Genomic DNA, 7,586 nt, shown 5'->3' with positions numbered 1-7,586 from the left:
TCTTTTTAGTATGCGGGATGTGATTTACATACTCCTTCAATGTGCCTTCAGGCAGGCCAATGTAATGTTTGTTCACTTAGCTGCAAATTGCATCTTTTGAACCTAGAGAGCATCCTTCAATCCTTTTTCCACACAGACGCAGATAAACTGACCTTTTAAATTCTTAAAAAGGTACCTTTACCTGTAATTTATTTTGTACCGCTTCAATTTAAACATCACACAATAAGTAGGGACTATCCATCATAAATCAGGAGAAGCTTTCTGCTTACCTTTTTTCCGGTGCAGTTCTTTTATGTCTCAGCTTGTCTCACCACTGATTTACTTCTTCAGAATCCGGGTCACGGCACCATTTGTTAGAGCAGGGGTCAGCAACCCAAAATATTGAGCTGCAAAAAAAAATTTTAATAATGAAGGAAAATTACTGTAGTATCTATATTAGCCTACTATCAAAATGACTAAGTTTGCTACAAACAATGAGAATGTTTATTTTCATTCTGAAGAGAACGATGCACGACATGACTGCTGTCGTACGATGCCGCCTCAAGTTGAACTTCAATACATTGTTTCGTTGCTTTGCTGAAATGAAAGAAATGCGATTCTATGTCCATTTTAGTTTCAGGATTAGGGAGAAGGAAGAAAAGAAAAAAAAAAAAAAAAAAAAAAAAAACGTGCCCATTACCTGGGCACTAAACAGTGCAAGAACAGGCAGCCTGCGTTTATTACAAAAAAAAAAAAAAAAAATACTTTTTCACTGAATACATGCCTATGACAGGATTGTGTTCTTACCCGTTTGAGACACCACTGGTCAGCTCCGTCCGTCTGTGAAGGTTTTCCACGCTTTAGCTCCTCTCGGGTTGCAACAAAACTTGTAGCATTCGTGGAGTTTGGAAAAGCAATCCACTTAAATTTCTGCGCTCCTCTCATTTTTCCATATATAATGCAATCACACTTTTTCCACTCTTTCCCAACTGGGAACTCTGCTGCAAATTTAACATGCCTTCCCTGGAAATGCCTTTCCACATTACTGTTATTTGACAACTTCTCGTTGCAATGCAAACATTCAGGCAATTCTTCTGCATTGTCAAAGAATGCAAATGATTCGTTCCAAGAAACATTGAATCCTCTGTTCTCAGTAATTTTTCCTCTTTTTCACCCTTGGGATCCATGGCCTATTACACAGCCACCGGTTTGTTTACAACCGGCACCTGCCCTGATCAAAACTTGTACAGGCTATGATGCCAATCTTCCTTGACAGAAATGTTGAAATTTTATATTTATTCTACACATTCTTACAGAATTGGAAAACATTTGTCCACCTAAAGAACCATAAAATTAAATATTTCTACCTTCCCATCTTTTCCATTTTCAAACATTTTTGAAAAAGATCCAGGGTGCCAGTGAGCAGCGCTAGAGAGCCGTGGGTTGCCGATGCCCATGTTCGAGGTTTGGAAAAGAGGGAAGACAAAAATAAATAAAGTACCGGCCCGACTTTAACCGCCCAGCCGCCCAACCCTACATTGCCCAGTTCTTTTCTTCTGGTAGAGTTAAAACTTCAATGATTAGGCTAGATGAAAGGTTGAACAAATTATTCACATGAAGCGAGCCAAGCAAGAAAACTAACAGTCAAACATTAAAAAGACGGCTACATAAGTGAATGACTCTGTTCGCTGAAGCGAGAATCAAGTGATTTGGAGGAGTCGCTTGTAATGCTAACAGGAACATACTTCGACTACAGCCTGAAGCCACTAAAAAAAAAAAAAAAAAAAAAAAAAAAAAAAAAATCACAAAATTTGCAACACACTGAAATGTCACTATAATCAAAACGTCGAACTCTTCAGAGACTCTGTACATGAAAGTTATGAACAGCATATAGTTATCATTTACCTTTAAAAAGCTCGTGATGAAGTAATGCATTTGCTCATTTGGAAAGTATGCGGTTCGACTTTGCTTTACACTGCCATCTACTGCTTGGTCAGCGTCACAAACCTTACCAAAGGGGATAATGTTAAATGAATAAGTATTGAATACTTTTGAATCTCAGAATTGTAAAATACGGTAGTCTGCCATTGTTTTGTAAATGTGTTGGGATCCCCAAAACACACCAGATTGCATAATGGTGCACTTACGTCTGACAAAAAGCCAAACTACATTTCCTCATCTCACACTGAGGAACCATTTTCCACACCCTGGGGGAGATCCTGCATGACAAGGTGTGCTTTTTTTGTGGCCCCCCCCCCCCATGCCAGCTTGGCACTGACACCAAACCATCAGCAAATCCCCGCTGGCAAGCCTCACGTCGAAGTTCAGTTCCTCCGGCCTGGCCGAGGACATGCACGTCCACAATGCTGCGACTCGCCGGCCAGCTAACTCCCTCCTTGGGGAACCGTCCAGTCTCAGCTGCAACCTCCTCGTACGGCTTGTTTCCTGGCGTCAAAGCCCCCGCAAGTATGCAGCGGACTTTCAAGCAACTAGAGGAGCACAGCTTTTTTCAGTCAGCTCCTACAACACCACACTTGTCGAGTAGAAAAATGTAACGAAATATTTGATTTGAAATGTAGATTTCCAATATTTTCTGCCATGTATAATGCCACAATGGACCGCACACATCCAGCTTCCAGAGGTTACCCCCCACAGCAGCTGGTAGTCTCAAGACCCTGGGGTACAGGAGGACCCAAGTCCTCAAGGAACCTTTAGTACCCTTGTAGTTTGTCATTCAAACTACCAGGGAAGGTCCTGAAAGTTTCCTGCATTGGAAAAGGCCCCTTGACTACCACTAACTCTTGAGGGGGGTAAGGGACAGTGACAATTGCTCATTGTTTGGTAGGCATTTGCGGCACCACATCATTTATTCACAGATCTGGCATAACTGGATGCATGTGGCCCTTCACAACATTATGCAATGCCGTGGAATTAAGATTAAAACATTGAAAAGCAGAGCCTCAAAAATCCAATTTTTTACATTTTTTGGGGGAGCCAGCGCTTCCGTTGCTAGGCCGAAGCAGAGACGTTCTGGGTCAGCAAAGAAGTGGGCCAACAAGCCAGAAAGACATGAACCAACGCAGGCGTGCATGAGGAGGAATTCTCTGGCCTGACGCTGGCCGGCCGGGACACCTCTGACGGCGGTCGGCAATGCCAATCAGCCACGTGGGGTCAGGAGGTCCTCCAAACTGCAGAAAATGCCACAATGGAGTGATAAGGAAACTAAGGATTGCTCTTTACCAGAGTTTGCATGGGCACAAATAGATGCAATGTAGAATCGATTTTGTGGAGTCATGCCAGCACATTTAAGACACCAAATGCACTACACTGCTGTATTTCATTACTCTCAGCCGTACATGAACTTATGCACATTTGTTGATTGAACCTCAAACTAAGAAAAGCTATTTGCAATGCCGACCGCAGAGTAAAACGACAAATTGGATGCTGACTAATTTAAGAACTGGACAAAGCGACGATCATTACATTGTGGCACATGGTGAACAAAAGGCATGTAGGCAGGTGTTCCTTAAAGCTAAAATGTCCTTTAAAAAAAAAATAAATAAAAAAAAAGGTATGAAAAAAAATGTTGAAATTTAATTTAAGCCATGAAATAACTTGAAAGCTTGTGTTTCCAGCCTTTTTTTTTTTTTAAAGGATAATCAGCTTTATTGGTCAAACATGAAACAAGGATAGTATCCAGTAGTTTAAGTCGCTCTATTACATGTTGATTACAAAAATCATATATATTGATTGAACCAACAGGGTGTAACAACAACTCAAGGAAGAACTCTGCCAGTAGGGTTTCCAAAGTACACATTACTTCAGGATAGCTGAACTTCGGGTAAAAACAGGCACACAGAGGAAAAGGTGTCCAACATCTGCACAGCAAAACTTCACAACAGACCTTGCAATTTCTACCGGCATTTGGGTCTGTAAGACCTATTTACTTTTTAATTGGCTCAATCCGACAGAAGTATTCAATAAATTCTACGTATGAATTTGAAAAAAAAAAAAAAAAAAAGGCTACTAGCATTAAAATTTAACAGGAAATGTCCAAGTTTTGTTACACATTAAATTTTTTTGAGAAATCTTAAAGTTGCTAAACCCAAATAATACTTTACACATAATCAATGGTGTATATTTGATAGTTAAAAAAAAAAAAAAAAAAAAAAAAAAAACTAAAATGGGAGAGGTCTACCGCCAATCAAAATGCTTGACGTGGAGCACGTCGAGTGACTACTCGCCAGCGAAAGCATACACTTGAGAGGGTCATCGTTTTGGAGATGTTTTGTTAGAAGTTTTGGAACTGGCTGTAAAACCAATCCAAGGAGACTCCTCCCCATACCAACAGGCCAAGCAAGACGCCCGCCATACCGCTCAGTGTAACTTCGCACACGCCAATGGAGAGAGTTCCAATGACGTCAGCACCACCCCTAGACCAATCGGATAAATTAACGATGGAAAAAAAAAAAAAAAAACCTCCGTGCTTCACCCATCACCTGTACTCTCTGACCTCTATGAAACACAAGATGGCATAATTGACCCCTCCGTGGATATTGCGCAATCCGCGTCACTGACCAATCAGAGGCCAGAGATCTGCAGAGACCAAAGCCCGTTTTTGTTCCCGCCATTTTCTCTGACAACATTGAATGGTCCAGTATAGGTTTAGTTAGAGTTTTATCGCGTATTTGGGTTATTTAACAAAAAATATGGTTAAGAGGTGTAGTCACGGACTTTGTAATAGTGACGACAGGTATCCTGAAAGGCTAGTTGGTGGAGTTCCATTCGTACCCTTTCCAAAACCGACCCAGTACGAAAAATGCCTTCGATGGATCAAACTTTGTGGAAGACCGCATCATCAACTAAATCCATCTAATATCAACCGGAACACATATGTTTGCACGAAGGTATGCCCTATATTTGATTTTCAATATATGTCTCGTATAAATGAATTCGAAGTTCTTCGCTAGCATAACACTGCTGCGTGTGAACGATTGCCACACTTATTCTTTGTTGAGCGATATTTAGCGATGATCGGACTGCACAAACGTATTGATTTCTTGCTGGCTCGCGGCCAGAAGCTTAACCAGACGGTGTTTGCACGAAGATATGCCCTAAATTTGATTTTTAATACACATCTCGTATAAATGAATGAGACGTTCTCCGCTGGCATAACACTGCTACGTGTGAACGATTGCCATACTTATTCTTTGTTGAGCGATATTTAGCGATGATCGGACTGCACAAACGTATTGATTTCTTGCTGGCTCGCGGCCAGAAGCTTAACCAGACGGTGTTTGCACGAAGATATGCCCTAAATTTGATTTTTAATACACATCTCGTATAAATGAATGAGACGTTCTCCGCTGGCATAACACTGCTACGTGTGAACGATTGCCATACTTATTCTTTGTTGAGCGATATTTAGCGATGATCGGACTGCACAAACGTATTGATTTCTTGCTGGCTCGCGGCCAGCAGCTTAACCAGACGGTGTTTGCACGAAGATATGCCCTAAATTTGATTTTTAATACACATCTCGTATAAATGAATGAGACGTTCTCCGCTGGCATAACACTGCTACGTGTGAACGATTGCCATACTTATTCTTTGTTGAGCGATATTTAGCGATGATCGGACTGCACAAACGTATTGATTTCTTGCTGGCTCGCGGCCAGAAGCTTAACCAGACGGTGTTTGCACGAAGATATGCCCTAAATTTGATTTTTAATACACATCTCGTATAAATGAATGAGACGTTCTCCGCTGGCATAACACTGCTACGTGTGAACGCTTGCCATACTTATTCTTTGTTGAGCGATATTTAGCGATGATCGGACTGCACAAACGTATTGATTTCTTGCTGGCTCGCGGCCGAAGCTTAACCAGACTGTGTTTGCACGAAGACACGCCCTAAATTTGATTTTTAATACAAGTCTCCTATAAATGAATGAGACGTTCTGCGCTAGCATAACATTGCTACGTGTGAATGATTGAATGAAATCAGAAGCATGGCGTCTCTCTCAGTTAAGAATGTATTGTATTTAGAATCTATAATATATCGTTGATTTGAATGAAATGAGAAGCATGGAGTCTGTCTCAGTTCAGAATGTATTGTATTGTATTTGCCATTTTTACTGTTTGTCTTACGTGAGCGCACGTGGCGTGACGTCACTTCAGGAGGCGTGGTTAAGTGCCCTGTACGGAGGAGTCAATTGGAAACCGACTGTTACACTAACACGGGCCCAAACATCATCATATCACGAACCCTCAAAGGGGAGAGGGACACCACAAACCAACAGGTTGCCACAATCAAGAAAATAAAAAGGCACCTTACCTTGACCACGTTGGCTGGACTATTCTTCTTTCATTGAACATGTCAGCCCCAACAAAACGAACTATTTCGAAGCTGCTTCTACTGACAAAAGTCAATTCTGGACTTCTTTCACCCACACGTGCGAGGAAGCTCTGCAATTCATGTGCCAATGCTCGACTCTTACTCCTCACAAATCATCATTTTCGACACAGTGGAGCCTTTTCTCTTGCTACAGCTGTCCATTCCATAGCTGGGACACAAACTGAGCTCGCAACGACGCAGTAAGTAAAGTCGTGGCTGACCCGGAAGGGTTTGACATGATTGCAGCTGGGAGTGATTGGCGTTTAGTGGGCCGCCGACAGGACACGATGTGCGCACCTGCACTAAATGATAGCCCCGCCCAGCAAAAAAAAAAAAAAAAAAAATAGACCTATGAAACGTTGGAACACTGGAGAAGTACATGGAAAAGTGCAAGTTCAGTTCAAGTTCAAATCTGGGTTCCACTCTTTTTTTCCTCTCCCTCTTTGGGCTTCCTTTGCTATCTTATACCCCCATCCCATCTTTATATTTCGATGTGTAATGAGTCCTTTCTTTCTTATTTACTAAGAGCCTTGTTTTTTCAATCGACCCCCCCCTCTCTCTCTCTCTCTCTCACACACACACACACACACACACACACCACACACACACACAATATAACTAGAAAAAAAGGGGTTAGATGCAATGCATATTTTTGCATCCCTCCACTACCTGGAAAACTCGTGATTATTATTCTTTACCGTCCCAGTGAGATCAAGTGAGAGTACTTGGAGGAAAGGTTGTTGAATATTTTTCATTTACATGGGACAATATTTATTTCTGAAACAAAATTGTTTGGGGTCTTTCCACGCAATGGAAGTACATTTAGATAAATATTCCCCAAAAAGTTTGGATTCTGCAGCTTTTGCCAAAAATGTAAAATTTTTCCACAATCGGTTTGCATTTATTCGCTTGTGTTATTTTTGTCTTTATAAGTGCAGGTATTTTTAACTCTTTGCACAATGCACTGCAACAAATAGTTTTGCAAAATGGTTTATTCCTTAATGGACAGATTCACAAATAACACACAGACCACGCTTTGAAGCATTTGACACACATGCCTGTCATGCAATTGTCCAGCTGGAAGCCTTAACCCCAACCCTCAATCTCTTCATCATTTCTTCCTTTTGTTTATTTACTTATTTCCTATCCCTCATCCACACCTCACCCTCACCCTAATCAGGGGAATAAAAACACATTACAAAGTTGAAAA

At 41.3% G+C, this 7,586-nt stretch overlaps 1 long non-coding RNA gene across 1 annotated transcript; it reads right to left on the bottom strand.

Annotated features, from left to right (window-relative positions):
* Window positions 1-1,258: 1,258 nt before the first annotated feature.
* LOC133514021 (uncharacterized) lies at window positions 1,259-6,641 on the bottom strand. Its single transcript, XR_009798699.1, has 3 exons — window positions 6,317-6,641; window positions 2,960-3,167; window positions 1,259-2,468 (listed from the first exon to the last, which is right to left on the bottom strand). It is a non-coding gene; the product is annotated as an uncharacterized LOC133514021 (long non-coding RNA).
* Window positions 6,642-7,586: the final 945 nt, after the last annotated feature.

The sequence above is a fragment of the Syngnathoides biaculeatus genome, chromosome 16 (assembly GCF_019802595.1).
Source record: "Syngnathoides biaculeatus isolate LvHL_M chromosome 16, ASM1980259v1, whole genome shotgun sequence".
Classification (NCBI taxonomy): domain Eukaryota; kingdom Metazoa; phylum Chordata; class Actinopteri; order Syngnathiformes; family Syngnathidae; genus Syngnathoides; species Syngnathoides biaculeatus.
The sequence above is the reverse complement of the archived record's forward strand: the minus strand, read 5'-3'. Positions and strand labels throughout refer to the sequence as shown.